The sequence below is a fragment of the Pseudonaja textilis genome, chromosome 15 (genome assembly GCF_049901715.1).
Source record: "Pseudonaja textilis isolate UNSWEBS1 chromosome 15, rPseTex1.2, whole genome shotgun sequence".
In the NCBI taxonomy this organism is placed as follows: Eukaryota; Metazoa; Chordata; class Lepidosauria; order Squamata; family Elapidae; genus Pseudonaja; species Pseudonaja textilis.
This window is the reverse complement of record NC_142004.1, coordinates 9291435-9313050: the sequence shown is the minus strand read 5'-3', so window position 1 is coordinate 9313050 and position 21616 is coordinate 9291435. Positions and strand designations below refer to the sequence as shown.

Sequence of the window (21616 nt, the reverse complement as noted above, 5' to 3'; positions counted from 1 at the left end):
ATTCCTCCTCCTCCTCCTCCTCCTCCTCCTCCTCCTCCTCCTCCTCCTCCTCCTCCTCCTCCTCCTCCTCCTCCTCCCCCCCTCCTCTCTGCAAACCCCATTCCCTTCTAGCACTGATCATATTGCCTAGTTGGCTCATGAAATGTCTGCAAAAACCCCACCAAGTTCTAAGAACACCAATGACCCCACAGTCATTATTCTTCCTCCTCCTCCTTCTATTCCTCCTCCTCCTCCTCTCTGCAAACCCCATTCCCTTCTAGTACTGATCATGTTGCCTAGTTGGGTCATGAAACATCTGCAAAAAAAACAAAAACAAAAAAAACCCACAACCAATCTCAGAGAACAACAAGGACCCCAGATATCACATCGCCCGGCATGATCACACTCCACTCAGTATCAGCAGGACGCACCTGTGGAGGTGGTCAACAGTATTAAGTATCTGGGGGTGCAGATAACTAACAATCTGAATTGGTTTCTCCACATGTCATCCTGAGTGAAGCATGCATATCAGCGTCTGCATTTCCTACGTCGGATGAGGAGAGCACATCTTTCTCCTTCTGACCTGGCCACTTTTTACAGGGGCATGATTGAGAGCGCTTTAACAAACCGTATCCCTGTTTGGATTGATGGCAGCAGTGCCTCAGATAGAAAGTCCCTACAGAGAGTGGTGAGGGCAGTGGAGAAAATCCTAGGACGCTTGCTTCCCATTATTCAGGATGCTGCTTGTAAGCACTATAGAGCCACCAGTGGTCAGAGCGCAGTACTGCAGGCTACTTCTGCCGACTGCCGGCTGACTGCAATTTGGCAGTTCGAATCCCACCAGGCTCAAGGTTGACTCAGCCTTCCCTCCTTCTGAGGTGGGTAAAATGAGGACCCAGATTGTTGGGGGCAAGAGGCTGGCTCTGTAAACCACTTAGAGAGGGCTGGAAAGCACTATAAAGTGGTATATAAGTCTAAGTGCTATTGCTATTGCTATGTGCTTAGAGCGCAAAGCATTGTTAGAGACCCGACACACCCACTTTATGGTTTGTTTCTGTTGTTCCCCTCCAGGAGGAGGTTTCCAAGTATTTTTAGCAGGACTGCCAGATTCTGGAACAGCTTTGCTTCCTATGTCACCTGACCGGTAAACTCACAAGATTGGTTTCTCTCACCATATACCGGTACATCTATACATCCAAACTAGACTGTGTTGTTTCTCTGTGTCATATAATATATGTGGGTACCTGCATAATTTTGTATTTATTTATTTGTTTGTTTGTTTGTTTATCTTGTCATGTATATGTTTATATTAGAGGTAGAGACCCTTTGAGAGCTGCATGCAACATAATTTCATTTTAACGTATGCCGCTTAGTGTACATACCAAGTGACAATAAAGTTATTCTAAGTCTAAGCCATATCATAGAAAAGAGACTGCCTGAGCCACCACTAAGTATGGAAATTATGGGATGGTGTGCCTATCCAAAGAACCCTGGGGGATGGGGAGATGTATCCTGGCCTTCCAAATTGTCCAGCTCCCTTTTTGCATCGATGGATAACTTAAGGAAGCTGCAGAGATGCCAACAGAACCTGTTGGGGAGTTGGCTCCACTCCCAAAATTCGCTTGGCAGCTAAACATTTTTGGGGGGTGGGTGGGAGGGGGGGGGGAAGTAACGTAGAGACACTGTCACAGTTGGGAAGGCCAAAGCAGAGCGAGTGACACAATTGGAACAATGGCTAATTTTATCAGATCCACGTGGTAGGGAATACCGTATATCCACACAACTGCTCAAGCAGATTCCATACAAAATAACATTGTGCACAGGAAAAGGATCTGGTTGTATGCGATCCCAGCAGACTGGAAGAAATCAGACCTCTAGATAATTATATTCTTTTTATATAGATGTAGAAGGAAAAGGCATCAAGTTTGTGATCCCTTAAAGCAGTTCCTAGTAGGATATTTCCTTTGGATTGCAAATGCTATACAAAAGTGAGCCAGTTTGGTCTAGTAGTTAAGGCACCAGGCTTAAAAGCAGGTGATAGTGAGTTCTAGTTCCACCCTAGGCATGAAAGCCAGCTGAGCGACTTGGTCCGAAGGTGAATTCTAGTTTCACCTTAGGCACGAAAGCCAACAGTGTGAGTTTAGATCAATCACCAGAAGACTGGGAGTTCTAGTCCCACCTTAGGCATGAAAGCCAGCTGAGCGACTTGGTCTGAAGGTGAATTCTAGTTCCACCTTAGGCATGAAAGCCAACAGTGTGAGTTTAGGTCAATCACCAGGAGACAGGGAGTTCTAGTTCCACCCTAGGCATGAAAGCCAGCTGAGTGACTTGGTCTGAAGGTGAATTCTAGTTCCACCTTAGGCATGAAAGCCAACAGTGTGAGTTTAGGTCAATCACCAGGAGACTGTGAGTTCTAGTTCCACCCTAGGCATGAAAGCCAGCTGAGCGACTTGGTCTGAAGGTGAATTCTAGTTCCACCTTAGGCATGAAAGCCAACAGTGTGAGTTTAGATCAATCACCAGAAGACTGGGAGTTCTAGTCCCACCTTAGGCATGAAAGCCAGCTGAGCGACTTGGTCCAAAGGTGAATTCTAGTTTCACCTTAGGCACGAAAGCCAACAGTGTGAGTTTAGATCAATCACCAGAAGACTGGGAGTTCTAGTCCCACCTTAGGCATGAAAGCCAGCTGAGCGACTTGGTCCGAAGGTGAATTCTAGTTTCACCTTAGGCACGAAAGCCAACAGTGTGAGTTTAGATCAATCACCAGGAGACAGGGAGTTCTAGTTCCACCCTAGGCATGAAAGCCAGCTGAGTGACTTGGTCTGAAGGTGAATTCTAGTTCCACCTTAGGCATGAAAGCCAACAGTGTGAGTTTAGGTCAATCACCAGGAGACAGGGAGTTCTAGTTCCACCCTAGGCATGAAAGCCAGCTGAGCGACTTGGTCCGAAGGTGAATTCTAGTTTCACCTTAGGCACGAAAGCCAACAGTGTGAGTTTAGATCAATCACCAGAAGACTGGGAGTTCTAGTCCCACCTTAGGCATGAAAGCCAGCTGAGTGACTTGGTCTGAAGGTGAATTCTAGTTCCACCTTAGGCATGAAAGCCAACAGTGTGAGTTTAGATCAATCACCAAAAGACTGGGAGTTCTAGTCCCACCTTAGGCATGAAAGCCAGCTGAGCAACTTGGTCCAAAGGTGAATTCTAGTTTCACTTTAGGCATGAAAACCAACAGTTTGAGTTTAGGCCTATCACCAGGAGACGGAGACTGTGAGTTCTAGTCCTGTCTTAGACATGAAAGCTGGCTAGGTGGCCTTGGGCCAATCACCAGGAGGCAGTGAATTCTAATCCCACCTTAGACATGAAAGTCAACTGTGTGAGTTTAGATCAATCAACAGGTGACGGTGAGTTCTAGTTCTGCCTTAGGCTTGAAAGCCAACTCTGTAAGTTTAGGTCACTCACCAGGAGACAGTGAGTTCTAGTCCCACCTTAGGCACAAAAGCCCTCCAATACAACCAACAAAGCATTTGTTATGCCAACAAAACCAACCTATTAAAATCACACGGCTTTAACATACCTGTTTTTAATTGCCCTCAATTATTAATCACGTTGGCAGCTTTCACAATGAAAACAACATATCAGCAAGAGAGCCAGGCATATGAATTTTTAATAACTTGGTTATTAAACTTGGAGGTGGGGAGGAACAAGCGAGCAACGCCATGCAGATGAAGCACAGGCCCCCTTCTCCAAACCCCACCGCCTTCAGCTGCTCAACCAACCTGATTTCTCTCTAGTAAGGAATTGGGTCTAGTCGGAAACCAGGCCATCGATGTTGAGTTACGTGCAGAAAATTGACTTCCGGGCATCTGATTTTAAAAGTATCTTTCCGTTTCAAAGTTTGTCACAGTCAACATGCCCAAGTCCAGACGTCTTTTAAGGGCAACCAACAAGAACTACAAACACAATGTGACAAGTAACCAACCACTTAATGTACTATTTACTCTACCACAGCCATTTCCGGGCGTGTGGACTTCAACTCCCAGAATTCCACAGCCAACATGGTCATGGATGAGAATTCTGGGAGTTGAAGTCCACATTCCCTGGAAGTTGCCAAGATTAAGAAATACTGTAAATAGGTGTGAGAATGACTTTGGGAGACCAGGAAAGAAATATCAGTCAGATAAGGGGTAACATCGTGCATAGTTGCCTAGTGGGTGGAGCAAAGAGGCTCAGAAGAGGCTCCCCCTAAGTTATTGCTTGTAAAGATGACGGTGTGAGAATGGCACTTGCAAAGGTTCTGTTAATGTAGCCTTAACAATAAAATAGAATTAGCTCAACTGTTTCCTTGTTTCCTGTCTGGTTTACCTGGAACGATGGGCAAAGAGTCAAACACTCACTTCGTATCTTCTCCCCTCTAGAATTAAAGTTAGGTAAATTTGGTACAAACCGAATTAGTCTCGATTTTATTAAATCTCAGGTCTGCGATGCCATTTGCTCACAGATGCTTCCTCTCTCTGAACTAATGTCTCTTGTCAAGGCTCTTAATGAAGATCTGACATAGTATATTTGGCTTAAGCTTGTCAAAGGGTTGCATCGGGCGATTGCACCGCTTTGCTCAGAAAGGAAATGGGGACATCAACTCTGCTGATATATAGGTTGATGCCATCATTCAAAGATTCATCATATATTTTACGGGGCCTGACCGATAGGGGAACACAAAACTTACAGCCCTAAGTCCAGACTAGAACCCGTCACTACTACAATGCTACTTTTAGTGTAAGGTTACAGTAATAAGAATCTGGAAATCTTGAAAAACACTCACCCTCCCCACCCCTGTTTTTATGTTTCAGGGAACGAGGGAGGGTCCCATCTGAGGTGCTTTCTCCATCCTCATTCCTGCTTTGGATTCAAATGTCTCGCCTGCCTGCCTGTCATCTCCATCCATCTCTCTATTTCACTATCTATTTATCTGCATCTCTCTCTCTCTCTCTCTCTCTCTCTCTCTCTCTCTCTCTCTCTCTCCTGTCTCTATCAATCTCTAGCCATATCATATGCATCATCTGTCTGTCTGCCTATATGTCTGTCTGTCCATCCCTCCATCCATCTATCTATCTCTTTATCTATCTCCATCCATTTGTTGTTCTATTTCTCTATCGCTTGATCTATCTCCACTCATCTTTCTGTCATCTATCTACATAAATTCCATCCATATCTATCTATAGCAATATCATCTATCTATCTATCTATCTATCTATCTATCTATCTATCTATCTATCTATCTATCTATCTATCTATCTATCTACCTACCTACCTACCTACCTACCCACCCATCCTCTCCATCCATTTCCTTTTCTATTTCTCTATCTCTTTATTTACCTCCATCCACCTTTCTCTGTCATCTATCTACATAAATCCATATCTATCTCTAGCCATTTGTATCATTGGTCGGTCGGTCTGTCTGTCTGTCTGTCATCTGATTGAAGAACTACCTTTCCCCCCCAAAGAGGAACTCTGGTTGGTGTACAATAAAATTATTAAAAGAATAAAAACATGTCTTCCCTGCCTGAATGGATGGGACGGGCTGAAATAACTGGACAATGATGGCTCCATAAGGTAGAGTGTAGTCTGGGCCGTAACTCCTCTCCCTCCTGTCTCCCAAGGTTATCCTCACAGGCCACTGCAGAAAACTCTCTGCCTCAACTCCCCTGCTATAAATCCAGATGTGATAAAGTGCCACCTCCTATTCAGCTGAGTAATTTTAGGGTGGTGCGTTTCCCCAACTTCAGAAACAGCGTTGCTCAAAAGGCGTGCCTAGTTAAACATCATCTCACAAAAAGTTCCAACTCCGTGTTCGAAAAACCTGGTGAAAAAAAAGCATGTGTAAACATTAAGGGCGGGGGGTGGGGAGAAATGTTTGCAGGTTGCTCGCGTTGTAGATTCCCTTAAAAACACTCGACTGAATGGACCAAATATTTACTGGAGGTGCTAACGCAAACACACCACACATCTGCTCCTCTTCACAATTTCGCGGAAGCCAACGACAGTCTTCCATAAACATGGGCTTCAAACACGCACGGCAATTTTGAAATGTGATGTCTTTTTGCTTCGAGCGTTCTTGTTGAAGGTTTCGCAAAGTATTATTAAAGGTCAAATGAAACTATCCACTTGTCTACTATTTCTCTACTCTCTCAGTGGGTTCAGGGCTAACTTTCTGCTACATCCTAGGGAAAGGAGCTCCTATTTCCTAGGGACTGGTACAGAAAAAGCCCTGCTTACAGAAGTGGTATTCAGCCGGTTCTGACCGGTTGTGGAGAACCGGTAGCAGAAATTTTGAGTAGTCCGGAGAAACGGCAAATCCCACCTCTGACTGGCCCCAACCCCATCTATTCTCTGCCTCCCGAGTCCCAGATGATTGGCTGGGTCTCTTTTGGTTGCCCTGCACGGGAGAATGGAGCTGGAAAGCAGGTTAGTGGGGTGGGGAGGGAATGGAGATTTTGCAATATCCTTATCCTACCACGCCCACGAAGCCACGCCCATAGAACAGGTAGTATAAATTTGTGGATCCAACAACTGCTTTGTGTGTGCAGCTGGTGCGGACCTGCAACAGGAAAGCCCCCAATCCTCTAGAGACATCCTTAGGTCTCAGGCAAGGCAGAAGAGCTGTAGAGCAGAGAAGAAGAACCAAAGCAACCATAGAAAACTTACTTGATGATCTTTACAGTCCATTTGGTCTACTGATTAAGGCACCAGGCTAGAAAGTGGAAGATTGTGAGTTCTAGTCCCGTTTTGGTCATGAAAGATGGCTGGGTGCCTATGTGTCAGTCACCAGAAGATGGTGAGTTTTAGTCCCATCTTAGGCATGAAAGTTAGCTGGGTGACTTTGGGCCAATTACCAGGAGACTGTGAGTTCTAGTTCCACCTTCAGGCATGTAAGCTAGCTGGTTGACTATAGGTCAATCATCAGGAGACTGTGAGTTCTAGTTCCACCTTCAGGCATGAAATCTAGCTGGGTGACTTTGGGCCAATCACCAGGAGACTGGGAGTTCTAGTTCCACCTTCAGGCATGCAATCTAGCTGGGTGACTTTGGGCCAATCACCAGGAGACTGTGAGTTCTAGTTCCACCTTAAGGCATGAAATCTAGCTGGGTGACTTTGGGCCAATCATCAGGAGACTGTGAGTTCTAGTTCCACCTTAAGGCATGAAATCTAGCTGGGTGACTTTGGGCCAATCACTAGGAGACTGGGAGTTCTAGTTCCACCTTCAGGCATGCAATCTAGCTGGGTGACTTTGGGCCAATCACCAGGAGACTGTGACTTCTAGTTCCACCTTGAGGCATGAAAGCTAGCTGGGTGACTTTGGGCCAACCAGGAGACGGTGAGTTCCAGTCCTATTTTAGCATCAAAGCCAGCTAAGGGACTCTGAGCCAGTCCCTCTCTTTCAGCCCAACCCACCTCACAAAGTTGTTGTGCAGAAAGTAAGGAGAAAGCACATAGTATACGTTCACCGCCTCGAGCTGTTTGCAAAAGAACCAAGGCAGGAAATGAATAAAATAATTTTAAACATCTTTAGCAAAATGACCCCCCCTCAAAGCTCGTGGCACTCCCAGCGAAGTGACCTTTGCCTTCTCGCTTCCCAATCTCTTTATAGGTATCGATTGCAATCCCCTCTCCCACCCCGCCAATTCCCTGTCCATGTAGACTTCCGTGCATTTACCCAACAGCTGTCACCCAATGCAGTAAATTCTACAGTTGCCTAGTAACTACCAGGTAAGGAAGCCAGCAAACAAACCTGTCTTCGCAGGCTGCATGCTTAATGGTCAAGGATAAAGAGGAGTGACGGTTTGGCAGTGTTCCTTTCAACACAGAAACATAGCTGTTCTGCAGTGGCGGCAAATATCTGTAGCTAGGGTGTAGGAAGAGTCCGCAGAGATTCTTAGTCATCCAGGTCATGGTTGTCCCAAAGGCAACTGGACTTTCTGTTTTTTTTTCTTTGGAAGATATTTCGCTTCTCACCCAAGAAGCTTCTTCAGTTCTGACTGGATGGTGCGTGAATGGAAGGATTTATATTCCTTGCAGATAAGCTGGTCATTTGCATCCCTTTGGAGGGTCGTTGAGGCCACTTGGAGGTTTTATCGGTGTCCTCGGGGTCACCTGAGTGGTGCAAATGGTTCCTGTATATGGGTGTTTTCTTCTTTTTCTCAACTATGGCGTGCCTTAAATCAGGGGTTCCAACCTCTGGGCCGTGGCCTTTCAGTGAGCTGTGAGCTATCTGCAACCGGGCCACAGAAACGGCGGGTGAGTGCATGCACTCTCACGCATCCCTACTTGTGCAAGCGGTGGGCGAGCATCTGTGTGCGTGCCCCATTGCCATGACTGGCAGGTATGTGTGCACACCGCTTGTGCCAATGGAGCTGTGCGCCTGTCAGCCACCCCACCCTGCCAGTCCACATTGTTGGAAAGGGCGCGGAACAATGGCTTAAACCACAAACCCTGAAGTGCACAAAGAGGCATGAGCCGGTGACGCAGGGACTTCTGCTGACTGCTGGCTGCAGTTTGGCAGTTCGATACAGACAGGCTCAAGGTTGACTCAGCCTTCCATCCTTCCAAGGTCGGTAAAATGAGGACCCGGATTGTTGGAGGCAAGAGGCTGGCTCTGTAAACTGCTTAGAGAGGGCTGGAAAGCACTCTAAAGCGGTATATAAGTCTAAGTGCTATTGCTATTCCTCTTCCTTTTCCCCTTCCTTCTTTCTTTCCTTCCTTCCACCCATCCATCCATGGTGCACAGTGGTTAAAATGCAGCTTTGCAGGCTAATTCTGCCCATAGCCAGGAGTTCAATCCTGATGGGCTCAAGGTTAACTCAGCCTTCCCTCCTTCCAAGGTTGGTAAAATGAGGACCCAGATTGTTGGGGGCGATAGGCTGATAAACCACTTAGAGAGGGCTGTAAAGCAATGTGAAGCGGTATATACATCTAATATACTGCTTCACAGTGGTATTTCTTTGCTCTTCCTTTTTTCCTTCCTTCCTTCCTTCCTTCCTTCCTTCCTTCCTTCCTTCCTGTTAGAATGCAGTATTGCAGGCTGACTCTGCCCACTGTCAGCAGTTCGATCCTGACCAGCTCAAGTTGACTCAGCCTTTCATCTTTCCAAGGTCGGTAAAATGAGGACCCAGATTGTTGAGGATACGATGCTGACTCTGTAACCACTTAGAGAGGGCTGTAAAGCACTGTGAAGGGGTATATAAGTCTAAGTGCTATGGCTATTGCTATGGAAACACTTTGGACTCCCAGCTATGCACGGGCTCCTCACTCCTTGCACCATTAATCCATACTGAATGATAAGCCAAAAATGCATTTCAGCACTTTAGAGTGGGAGACGTGAAGGCCAGACTTCCTATTTGGCAAAGCCACAATCCAATACAAGGAATCCAAACACGATAGATTCTCACCGACAGGAAAGGAAGAAAGGTGTAAATCACACAAGGGTCCTCGCACCAAACATTGCCTTTTATCTTTTATCTCCAACATCATTGTCATGGAAAGGTCTGGAAACAAACCCCCAAACCCGATACGAAACGTGGGTGACTTACCAAAAACCCGCAAACGGCGATTCACTCAGTTTAGGCTGATGACATTCGACCAAAATACCCGGATTCTCTTCCTTCTAAAAGAAGGATTTGTTCCAATGTTTTCTGTGTCGCTGCAGGTTGTCTGGATGGCAACTCATTTCCAACCTGAAAATGAGAAAGAGGGTTATTATTTGCACTCCTTTTTTGGGGGGGGGAAAACAATTTTGGCGATGGTTCACCAAAATTCTTGAATGATTGTTTTCAGTTGCCTTTGATGCCGTAGTTTAAAAATATGTCAAATTCCATATCTCCGTCTTGGGGCCAAAGATAGAAAAAGTGACTGATGAGGAATGCTACATCTAATAACAGTGGCTAGAATTACGTATGCACAAAATTGGAAAAATGGAAGTATACCCACAGAGGAAATGGTAATAAAGAAAACATTAGAATGCGCCAAAATGGACAAGTTAATGATGGAGGTTAAAGACAAAGGAGAAACAGAGTATTACCTAATATGGGATCTATGGTACAATTGGCTAAACAATAGATGCAAAGGTTAGAAAAGGGATGACAAACGAGGATCAACAGGTTAGAAACAAATACAGGTATAAAGCTATATAAAAGGATACGTATCGTAAGCAATATTGGTACTAGATTGTACATAATTGCAAATCAAAATATACAGAGTGATAAATGTATACAGAAGTATGTTATAACCATGGATGCAATAGATATAAGTATGTTGTATAATATCAAGTTTTTATTCTTTTTTTTCCATGGACTATATAAAAAAGAGAAAAATTGTGATAACTAGGACGTATAACATCGTGTATATTTTTAAAAGGTGCTGATACTACCAGCATATCGTTGTTGCAAAATTGAAATTGCAATTGCAAAATGAAGGAAAATGCACAATAAAAATACTTTTTAAAAAAAAGAAAAACAGGAATGGAGACCCAGGAAAAGTCTAGTCTATTAGAAGGTCATATTTGTAGCTCAGAGTTGAACTGTGCTCTCGGAGCTTAGTGGTTTTCCTGCAGACGTTTCATTACCTAACTAGGGAACATCATCAGTGCTAGAAGGAAGGATCTGCAAGAAAACAGCCAAGCTCAGGGAGTACCAAGGACCCCACAGTGAGAACAATTAAACCAGTGGAATGGATTGCCTCCAGAAGTTGTGCATGCGCCATCACTGGAGGTTTTAAAGAAGACAATGGTCAACTATTTGTCCGGAATGGTGTAGGGTCTCCTGCTTCAGCAAGGGGATAGATTAGAAGACCTCTGAGGTCCCCTCCAATTCTGCTATTCTTATTCTGTTAGTTGTGGAAGCTGTGCAAGGGACCACGTCTTGGCATAGACTTCACAGCTTCAGGGCATCGGGAGCTAACTTTAGCAAAGTGTTTGAAAAGTCGGCCATCCTTAACCATCTAGGCTGGGCTCCAATTGCTATTCCTGTTTCATGCTGGTTTTGGCTTCCCTCGTTGAATGCTCCACTGCAAATCTTTGCACGTTTGATATTTATATTCCCTTGCCTGCTCCACTAGATTAGCAAGCCTGGGTTTTCAATCTTCTTCCCCCGGTGAAAGAAAAATATTACACATTTGCATACCGAGGTCTGTTTTGTTTTGTTTTTTAAAAAAAATCGCCAAACAGCAGTGTCTTTTTAGGAAGCAATCAGGTTGCCTATTTCTGAGACAAACTGGAGGAAACATCTCCACGTTGAAGAACATGAAACAGTTTGCCGAAACCCATCAAAACCACCGTGCAGAAAAACACAAGCCCCACCGATGTCCTCCCTGAAGCTAACTATTCTGACAATTAACAAAGCCAAGACTTCACCCAATAGTACCTACATTTGCAGCTCATTTTCAAAAAACTGATCGGGAATTATGAATAAGAACTAAACATTAACTGGAAAATTAGAGAATGAATGACGGTATCATTAACATACCGAAACAATACAATGATTAGCAGTGAGATCATAAAATTAATATATGAATGCAAAGATTTACACTCCTTGCAGACAGCTGGTCATTTGCACTCTTTTAAGGAGTCGTTGAGGCCACGTGGAGGTTTATCTGTGTCCCAAAATTGCAGACTACAGGAACCATTGGCACCACTCAGGTAATCCGGAGGACACAGATAAACCTCCAAGTGGCCTCAACAACTCCCTAAAAGAGTGCAAATGACCAGTTGTCTGCAAAGAATACAAATCCTTCCATTCCCCAACCATCCAGTCAGAACAGAAGAAGCTTCTTGGATGAGAAGTGAAATGCTTTCAGAAAACCCCCAGAAAGTCCAATTGCCTCTTGAAAAAAAAGCACCCTTGGGACAACCATGACCTGGAGGACTGAGAATAGACATTTAAAGAGGGCCTCACGTTGAGGTAGCCCCACAGAATTCATAGGAAAGAAATGGGCCACTCTCTCCCTTATTTAGAAAATTTAGAAGACAACAGGCCATCTATAATGATTCTTTAAAGGGCAGCAGAAGCCCTATTATGTCTACTAATAAATGGATATTGCAGGCCTAGCCATGATCAAATTTCTTCCAATTTTCTGCAGGCGAACAATACTTCCCCTTTCGGCAAAGGAATTGTTCTATTAAGAATATATTTTTAAAAAAGGTCATTAAAAGCTAATTTTGTGCGGGAATTAGCTAGATTTGGTTTTGCCCTCATCAGTGCCCAAATGATGTACTCAATAAAGTTTTGCGTTCAGAGATTGCATTGTCTTGACCATGCCTGCTTCAGTTGGGTTTGTCAATCAGAACTGTTGACACGCTGCTCGAGTAGGATCGGCAGATTCGTAAGGGATGCTACATATCCTCTCCATGACCAGGTTTCCTTGTTATCTTCTGGGAGGAGGCTTCATGGTATCCGAAGCAGGAGTTTGTGACAATTTTCCATGGCCAACTCACCATGACCGAGTTGCTCCTTTCGATGGCCAACTCACTGTACGATCACTCACCGCGTAACAAGAATTACACTAATATTGAAGAAATAGTGGAATAGTGGAATAGAATCAATCATGAAAGTATGCAGGTTGAAATGTGAATGACAAAAATTAAAATTTATTTAAAATTTATTTTAAATAATTAAATTGAATTGCTGAGTTGCCCCAGAGTGAGCTGCCCTATGGTGAGTTGTCCGTGGCGAGCTGGCCATGATGAGTTGGCCATGATGAGTTGGCCATGGCAAGTTGTCCCATTCCACCGAAGCAGAAACATCTAGATTCAGTCACAGCTTTGTTCCCTATAGTATCAACCTTGTGAACTCTGAAGTTTCCTCCTTCCACTATGTATTCAAAATGGACAGTGATTAATATATAAGTATGAGTGAGTGTGTGTGTTTGTGTGCGTGTGTCTTTCTATGATCAGGGCTTTGACAAGACGAAGGAGGAACATGGGCCTGTCCAGGAATCTGGGGAGGACTCGGAGGAGGGTCCTGCATCCAATGCAGAGATGGGGCTAGGGCCATCTGGAGTTATGTGCTGAATCTGACAGCAGTGAGGCAGAGGAACAGAGAAGAGAGCAAGGTGGGTTGCATGGTTTACAGGGGAGGAAAGGGCCCTGATTCCCTTCATTAGCCACACCTAGGAAGAGAGTTTAAAAGAGATGCATGCTGAGTGCGCCATCTGCTGGAAACAAATGTGAGTTTATCTAGTGTTGACTTCGGTTATCTGTGTCCTGGCATCTTCCCAATCATGTGGGTTTTGCTGTGCCTTCATGTCTCCTTGCTCCTGCCCTGCCAGATAACTACCCCATGGGACTTAAAGTTTCAGTTTTTGTTGACCATGTTTTGGACTTGACTCTCTGCTGCCAAAGGCTGTTCCTGGGAGAGTTTTTCTCCAGCCAGAAGGTAACCAGGACATTGGGGGCAAAGTTGGAGCTAATAAAGGGACTCCTACTGATTATCTGACTGCGTTGCCTTTGTGCCACGCCCTGGGTCATCACAGCCAAGTTCACCAAGTGCCTGCACAGGTCAACAGACACAGTTCACCCCCTTTATATAGAAACTCCTGTGTTTTCCTATCCACTTGCCGCTCGGATGATGGTTTCAAGTCAACTGGATCCCAGCCACCACCTCCAGCCAAAGGATTTTAATCGAGCAGCCTGGCCCAACAGAAGGCATGGCAACTCATCGCAGGCTTCTCCTGGCTGCCCATCAAAGCTGCGGTCCATCACTTTAGGAACCGCAGGTGGATAAAAGGATCGTCTGGGCTCATAAGCCACCTGTTCGTAATGTCAGGCTCTTCTTTGTTTCCCCACATTTAAAAACAAAACAGAAATAAAACGTTTTGCTTCCAACACCAGAAAAACCTGCCCGACTGAGTAGAAATTCAGCTTCTGAAAACCATCCAAGATCTTTCTTTTTTTTTTTTCACTTCAAGAAGTCACATAAGAGCAGCAAATTATTAGCTGTTTGATTCCTTAGTCCTATATTTATTACTTTGATGCCCCTTCTGTTTTGTATTTCAAATGCCTTTTCAGAGCTTCTAATCTTCGATTCTGCTTTGAGACTCTTACCAAAAGCTGGTCCATTAAATATACATGTATATATGTATGTATGTATGTATGTATAATTAGATGGCCGAGTCCTATCTATCGCCAGTGCTTGGTTCTGGATTAGGAGATCTTGGAGGACCAAGAAATGTTCTTTGCTTCAACAGTTCTCCTCTCTGAGAAGCCCACTATTCTTCTACACATGGATTCAAGCCAGTGGTAGTATTCTACCGGTTCGGCCCGGTTCTGCTGAGCTGGTAGCAGCGATGAGCAGTGGAGACCGAACCAGTTCTCTCCACTGCTCTGCTGTTGGGCCCACCATGTCCCGCTTTTGAAGCATAGCTGCTTTGTGCGGCACAGCAATTGTGGCGCAGCAGCTGCTGAAGAGTCAGGGAGAGTGCAAGAGCGCAGGAGGTGACTCCAAATGCCTCTGCACCTGCACAAAGGGCGCGTTTGGTGTGCGTGTGCACACAAAACACGTGCGCGCGCACAAAGCGTGCCCACCCAAGCCACGCCCACCGAACCGGCGATAAGAATATTTGAAACGCACCATGGATTCAAACATTCCAATAGAATTGGGTCTGGAGAATATGTTACGGAAAAGGCCCGCTATTTTTTTTGAGGGGAGACAGAAGGGTAGACCTTTTCTTTTTTTCTGGATTTGTGGAAGGAAGCAAAGTTCTTTTTCAAATTGTGGTATTGGAGAACACTCTTGAGAGCCTCCTTAGGACAGTCCCTCCTACAGGAAGTCAACTCTGTTCCTTGGAAGGACAGATCCTGAACCTCAAGCTCAAATATTTTGGCCACCTAAGGAGAAGAGAGGATTCCTTGGAAAAAGACCCCCACAAAGCATGAGGAGAAGGGGGTGGCAACAGTGGTGGGATTCAACTGGTGTAACAACTGTCTTGGTGAACACGCGCGTGCAGTGTTTGAAAACCACCCATTTTTAAGCTCTAAAACTGACCTCCTGCTGCAGCCCCGGTGAGTAAAACAGCTGAGGCGCGGCAATTTCCTGTGCCGTGCAAATCAGCTGTGCTTCGAAACACGGAGATATAGGACAGACCAGTGGTGGGATTCGAAGATTTTTACCACTGGTTTTGTGGGCATGGCTTGGTGGGCGCGCTTTGCACGCATGCATACACTTTGCATGCACGCGCCTGCCAAATGCGCACTTTGTGCAGGTGCAACTGTGCTTCAAAAGCAAGGAATAAAGGTGAGTATGCGAGACCAGGCAGGTAGGTGGGCCCAACAGCAGAGCCGCAGAGAGAACTGTAGGGGGCGTGCATAAGCGCACCAATCGTGCCTACCGTCCCTGTCCTAGTGTTGTTTTTTTCTTCTTATAAGTATCTATCTCATGTATTCAAAACTATATTTATTCTTATACCTGTATCTTGTAAGCGATTGACAAATCAAATAAACACTAAAAAAAATAAATACTATACTGGTTCGGTCTCCTCTGCTCATCGATGCTACCGGCTCGGCAGAACCAGGCCGAACCAGTAGAATACCACCAACTGGGACAGACTAGGGCAGGGGCGGGTGGTCAGGACCTACTAATCGCCGGCTCGCCTGAACTGGTCTGAACTGGCTGAATCCCACCCCTGGGTGGCAGGGGAGGAGATGGTTAGATACAGTCATCGACGCAATGAATATGGATTTGGACAAACTCCAGGAGACACTGGAGGACAGGGGGACCTGGCGTGCTATGGTCCATGAGGTCAGACATGGCCTTAGTGACTGAACAACTGCAGCAAATTTCTTAAAAAAAAAAAAAAATCTCTGTTAGGCCTATTTTAGGCTTAAGCTATACAAAGTAAAATCTCCTTCACGTCAAGCTAACTTCAAGGATGCATAGGGTTTCCTTGACAACGGGGATGGAAAGAGATTCCCGCTGCTTGCTTTTAGCACGTTTCTTCTTCTCCTTATTTTTTTGGGGGGGACTTCCTACAATGCTGAAGGTTCCTGGTGGTCTTTCATCCCAATCCTAACTGGGTCAGGGTCTGCTTGGCTCCTACGTCCGAGGTGCTGAGGACCTAGAAGGCCCTAAGATGCCCAAATGGTCACGAGAGATGGTCTACCTCCCGCGTAGATTTTTCTCAGCTCTCCTCCACCCCTTTGCTCAGCTGCTTTCCCTGATGGGCAATCAATCAAACAATGATTGTACGTGCATGCACGTCTGAACAAGGCCCGCATGGCTCTGGCAGGGCTGTGGTAGAAGCAATTTTATTAAGATGGCCACATATTTATTTATAACGGAAGACCGGCTGGTTCTCGTGGCTTTTATCTCAGGGATGCCTTTCCGAAGAGGAGGCTCTTTCCTCATGGTTGTTACTTAGCGATTGTCTTCGCTTATTGATTCCAGCACTTCATTTCTTGGGGCCACTTGATGGGGTTACAGAAACATTAAGACGAATGGCGTTTTTAACAACGGCAAACAACGGGAAGCTACGGAGGACGAGTCTTGCTTTCCAGAAAAAGGGGGAAAAGGTAAGGAATACAAGGTCCCAGATTAATTGACATCTAACACTTGTGTGTGTATATGTGTATGCATGTATTTTTCTGTATCTGCCCAGGAGCTGTGGTGGTGCAGTGGTTAGAATGCAGTATAGCAGGCTAACTCTGCCAGCCATCAGCAGTTCAATTCTGATCAGCTCAAGGTTGACTCGGCCTTCCATCCTTCCGAGGTGGGTAAAATGAGGACCCAGATTGTTGGGGGCAAGAGGCTGACTCGGTAAACCACTTAGAGAGGGCTGGAAAGCACTGTGAAGCGGTATATAAGTCTAAGTGCTATTGCTATTGTTCTTTCTTTTCTCCTTCTTTCCTTCCTTCCTTCCATAACTCTGCTCACTGCCAACAGTTTGATCCCAACCGGCTCAAGGTTGACTCAGCCTTCCATCCTTCCAAGGTTGGTAAAATGAGGACCCAGATTCTTGGGGGCGATGGGCTGACTCTGTAAACCACTTAGAGAGGGCTGGAAAGCACTATGAAGCGGTATATAAGTCTAAGTGCTATTGCTATCTCAGAGAACGATTCTGGGCAGCTTGTAATTCAAAAAATGTTGGAAGGAAGAGGTTCCGCAGCCTGTTTCATGTTACAATAGTACTGAAAAAGTGACTTAAAACCAGTCCTCACACTTACAACTCCTGCAGCATCTCCGGTCATGGGATCAAAATTCAGGCACTTAGCAACCAGAATATACGACCAATAGTTGTGGCATCTCTAGGTCACGTGATCCCCATTTGCTTGATCTTCCTAGTTGGTTTTCTATGAGCAAACTCATTTGGGGGGGAGCTAGATTTGCTTAATGACCGCATGATTCACTTACTTGTTAAATGATTTACTTAACAAAGAGTTCATAAAATCAGGCATAATTCACTTAACAACTGGGTTGGGCTGAGAGAGAGAGAGAGAGAGGGACGGGCCCAAAATCACCCAGTCGGTTTCATGTCAAAGGCAGGACTAGAACTCCCACTCCCCTGGTGATTGGCCCAAAGTCACCCAATTGATTTTCAAAACTAAGGCAGGACTAGAACTCCCAGTCTCCTGGTGATTGGTCCAAAATCACCCAGCTGGCTTTTGTGACTAAGGCAGGACTAGAACTCCCAGTCTCCTGGTGATTCGCCAAAAGTCACCCAGCCGGCTTTCATGCCTAAGGCAGGACTAGAACTCCCACTCCCCTGGTGATTGGCCCAAAGTCACCCAACTGATTTTCAAAACTAAGACAGGAGTAGAACTCACCGTCTCCTGGTGAGTGGTCCAAAATCACCCAACTGATTTTCAAAACTAAGGCAGGACTAGATTCACCAAAAGTCACCCAGCTGGCTTTCATGCCTAAGGCAGGACTAGAACTCATGGACACCTGGTTTCTAGCCTTGTGCCTTAACAACTATACCTATATCTATACATGTTCATATACCCATACCCGTACATGTACATACACACACACACACACACACAAATACCCACACCTTCAGAAACTCCCCAGAGGGTATTTCCACACCAAATGAAAGCAACCCACTGCAGAACCAGTTTGGCAAAACCTAACCCTAACCTTAACCCCAGGCAACCAAGAAGCAAAAGGCAAAGAGATACTTGGAAGCCCCGTGGGGAATTTCACATCTCAGAGGCAGAGAGAGACAGAGAGGGGGAGAGAGAGGAAGAGGGAAGGAAAAGGGAGAAAGGGAATGAGGGCAAAGAGGAGAGGGGGAGAGAGAGAAGGAGGGGGGATGGAGAGAGAGAGAGAAAGGGAGAGGAAAAGAGGGAGGAAGAGGGAAGAAAGAAAAGGGAGAGAGGGAGAGGGAGAGAGTGGGAGGGAGAGAAGGATAGAGGGAGGAGGGAGAAAGGGAGAGGGAAAGAGGGAGAAGGAGAGGGAGAGAGGGGGAGGAAGAGAGAAAGGGAGAGAGGGAGGGAAAAAGGGAGAGAGGAAAAACGAGAGCAGGCATTTCAAGGCTCAAAGGCTGTTTGGGGAAAATAAAATAACCCATGAAACCAAAAGAGGAAGGAAGTGAAACGGGAGAATGGACGGGTGGGGGAGGCAGAAATATATTGATTAGCAGAATGACAAAGTTTCCCCCTCGGTGCAGACACACATTCAGAACCGCGGCTGGCAAAGCAGCTTCCAACACCAGCTTTCAGAAGAAGCCGAGATCATATCCGGGGGGGAGATGACACAGGGTTTTCCTTTCTTTCTTTCTCTCCTTCCTTCCTTCTTTCTTTCTTTTTTTAAAAAAGGATGCACGTACTTTCTCCTCCCGATGCATCATCACCCAAAGAGAGGACAGCGGTGGGGTGGGGTGGGGGGCAGGAGAGAGAGGGGGCGCGCGGGGAGAAGAGAGAGCGAATGGCCAAACGGGAGAGAAGAGGGGAGAGGGAGAGGCGGGGAGGGAGGGAGGGGGGCGGCGGGAAATAATCTAGCAAAAGGGTTTAATCCGGGGCAGATCTTATGCTGCCGGCCTCAGAGACAGAGGCCGTTTCTTCCAACCGGCCAAGCTTCCCCCCCACCGCACCCACCGCTTTCTCTGGGAAGCTTTTGAAGGACATCAAAGCGCCCCCCACCTTCCCTGCCCCCCCGCCCCCAGCAGCTACATTCCAGCAGAATGCGAAAGTTGGCCTGCTATCCGGGTGGCTTCTCCTGCAGTGGGGGTGGGGGGGTGGGGTGGCTGGTCAGCCCCCAAAAGGGGTTTGAGAGGGAAGAGGGCATGAAAGAGAGAGAGTGAGAGAAGGGGAAAGGGAGACGGAGAGAGAGAGAGAGAGAGAAACAGAGAGAGAGACAGAGGCCAAGGGTGGGTGACCCTCTTAAGCCAGTTAAGCAGATAAATCTATTTTTAGGAAAGAGGAGCCGAATGGGAACAGACCGTCAGCACAAAAAAGAAAAAAGAGAAACCAAACACACCGTAAAATAAAACCAACCGCTCGGCGCCTTACCTTCAGAAAGGCAGCCTTTTCCTAGAGGTTGCAGAACCAGAGTGGAGAAGAGGCAAAAGGGGCAGAAAAATAACCCAACTGGGAAAAAAATAAAACGAGAGGAACGAGCCCCGGGCTTGTGTGGCCGCTGTCCTGAGAGGAGGATGGAGGAGGAGATGGAGGAGGAAGAGGAAGAAGAGGAAGCAGCAGTAGCGGTAGCAAAAGAAGAACCGAGAGCCCCCGTGCGCCCGCGAGCTGTCCAGAGGCTCTTGGGACTCTGTGCGGGGAGGCGGTGGGGGCGCATCATTGGCCATGCAGCAGGCGCCACAGCCTATGGCACAGCAGCACAGCGCGCGCGCCTGTGCCGTGCCACAAGCACCCACACGCACGCACACCCTGGACACGCACCAAGATGGCTTTCCTGGGCTTGGCCGAGAGTCCTTCCAGCCGGAGCATGGAAGCCCACCTGCTGGCGGGGTGGGGTGGATGGAGAGAGAGCGAGAGAGAGAGAGAGAGAAAGAGAGAGAGAGAGAGAGAAGCATAATGCAGGGAAATTCAGCGTGGGCAAGGAGAGGGTGGGGAAAAAGCCAGCTGGACCAAAGGGTTCGCCTTTTTCCCCCTCTCCCTGCCCCAGGAGAGCTTCAACAGGTCTTGGGGGGAAAGAACCTACCAGGAGATCCGATGGATGAGAGGGCAGGAGAAGTGGGATCCTGAACCCCTTTTCAGGACCCCGATGGGCCCAACCTTGGAAAACCTCCCTCCTTGTCAAGCTCCGAGGAAGCCCCCCCTCCCCGAAAGGTATTTCGGAGGGGTTAGCTGGAGGCTTCCGACCAAGGGGTTCTTCTCACCCGCTCCCCACCCTTTGGCAAAAGAAGACTGCAATCAACTTGCATTTCCCAATTTGCAACTTCTTCTCGCTGGGTGATCAGGCAGCTGCCTAGCAACTGGAAGGAGGAGGAGGAGGAGGAGGAGGAGGAGGAGGAGGAGGAGGAGGAGGAGGAGGAGGAGGAGGAGGAAAAAGAGACCTCTTCGTGTGGTAAATGTTAAAAAAAAAACACGAACTCTTGAAGATGGAAGCCAAACCTTTTAGCCCTTGGGGGAGAAGAGGGGGAAAATAAAATAGGGGTATGGGAATCCCACGGTAACCACCAAAGCCAAATCTGATGATGTTTGGCTTGGGCCAGGTGAGACGGAGCCGTTTTGAAAAGAAGATTTCTTTTCTTGCACGCCTGCCACGGCTATTTTTAAGAATGGAGTGATCAATATGAGTGAGAGGCCTTATTTCAAGCACGTGGCTTTTCTACAGCAAGTGGTTCTTTGCCTGCCTTTTGCAAAATGACATTCTCCAACGCAGGAGACAATGGAAAAAGCACTTCCCAAAGCTTACGGTACACCAGGCTCGTCCATAAAATGGACGTGGATGTCCCAGTAGGTTGGATAGAGACCGGTCTCTGCAGACCCAAGAGCTTCTGCAGGGGCTGTTCCATATTTCTTGGCTGTGGTTCCACCAGATTTTTTTGGGTAAGGTCATGATATTCCTTCAGTAGAGGCTTGCTCGCTCCCGCTCTTGTAAAATGACAGGTAGTCCTCAGTGTATGACCACAAATTTCACCAATAACATAGGAAGGAACCCTGAGCCTCTTTCTCCACCCATTATACAGCTGTGGGCTATGCTCTCTCTTATCTGACTGTTCCCTAGAGAGCATCTCTTCTTCCCATTTCCTGAGATCTTTCTCACGTACTATTACAGCTGGCTCCTTAATAGCCTGAGAACCTAAGGGTCTAACAGCCTGAGGGTCCCTTCTGAGCTTCTTTCTCCATCCATTAGGCAGCTGTGGGCTGTGCTGTCTCTTATCCAATCATTCCCTAGGGAGATTCTCTTTTAATTGTCTCCCAAGGCCTTTCTCACATACCATTCCAGCCATCTCCTTTACAGCCCAAGAAACTAGGAAGGGTACCTTTTCAGCCTCTTTCTTCATCCGTTGCACAGCTTTGGGCTGTGCCCACTTTTATCTGTCCATACCCTAGACAGCATCTCTTCCCTTCCCTCTCCCAAGTTTTTTTCCCACTCACCCTTACAGCCGTCTCCTTTACACCTCAAGAGACTAGGGAGGGTCCCTTCAGAGTCTCTTGTTCCACCCATTATGCAGCTGTGGACTATGCTGTCTCT

At 46.6% G+C, this 21616-nt stretch overlaps 1 protein-coding gene across 9 annotated transcripts in view; it reads right to left on the bottom strand.

Moving 5' to 3' along the window:
• Positions 1–19616, bottom strand: part of RIMBP2 (RIMS binding protein 2) — an 85553-nt gene extending 65937 nt beyond the window's left edge. For all 9 annotated transcript variants that reach the window (XM_087913459.1, XM_087913454.1, XM_087913456.1 and 6 more), the window contains exons 1-2: positions 19468–19616; positions 9563–9706 (exon numbers count right to left, since the gene is read on the bottom strand). The gene's annotated coding sequence lies outside the window, so the exon portion shown is untranslated. The remainder of the gene's footprint in view (positions 1–9562; positions 9707–19467) is intronic.
• Between the last annotated feature and the right edge of the window lie 2000 nt (positions 19617–21616).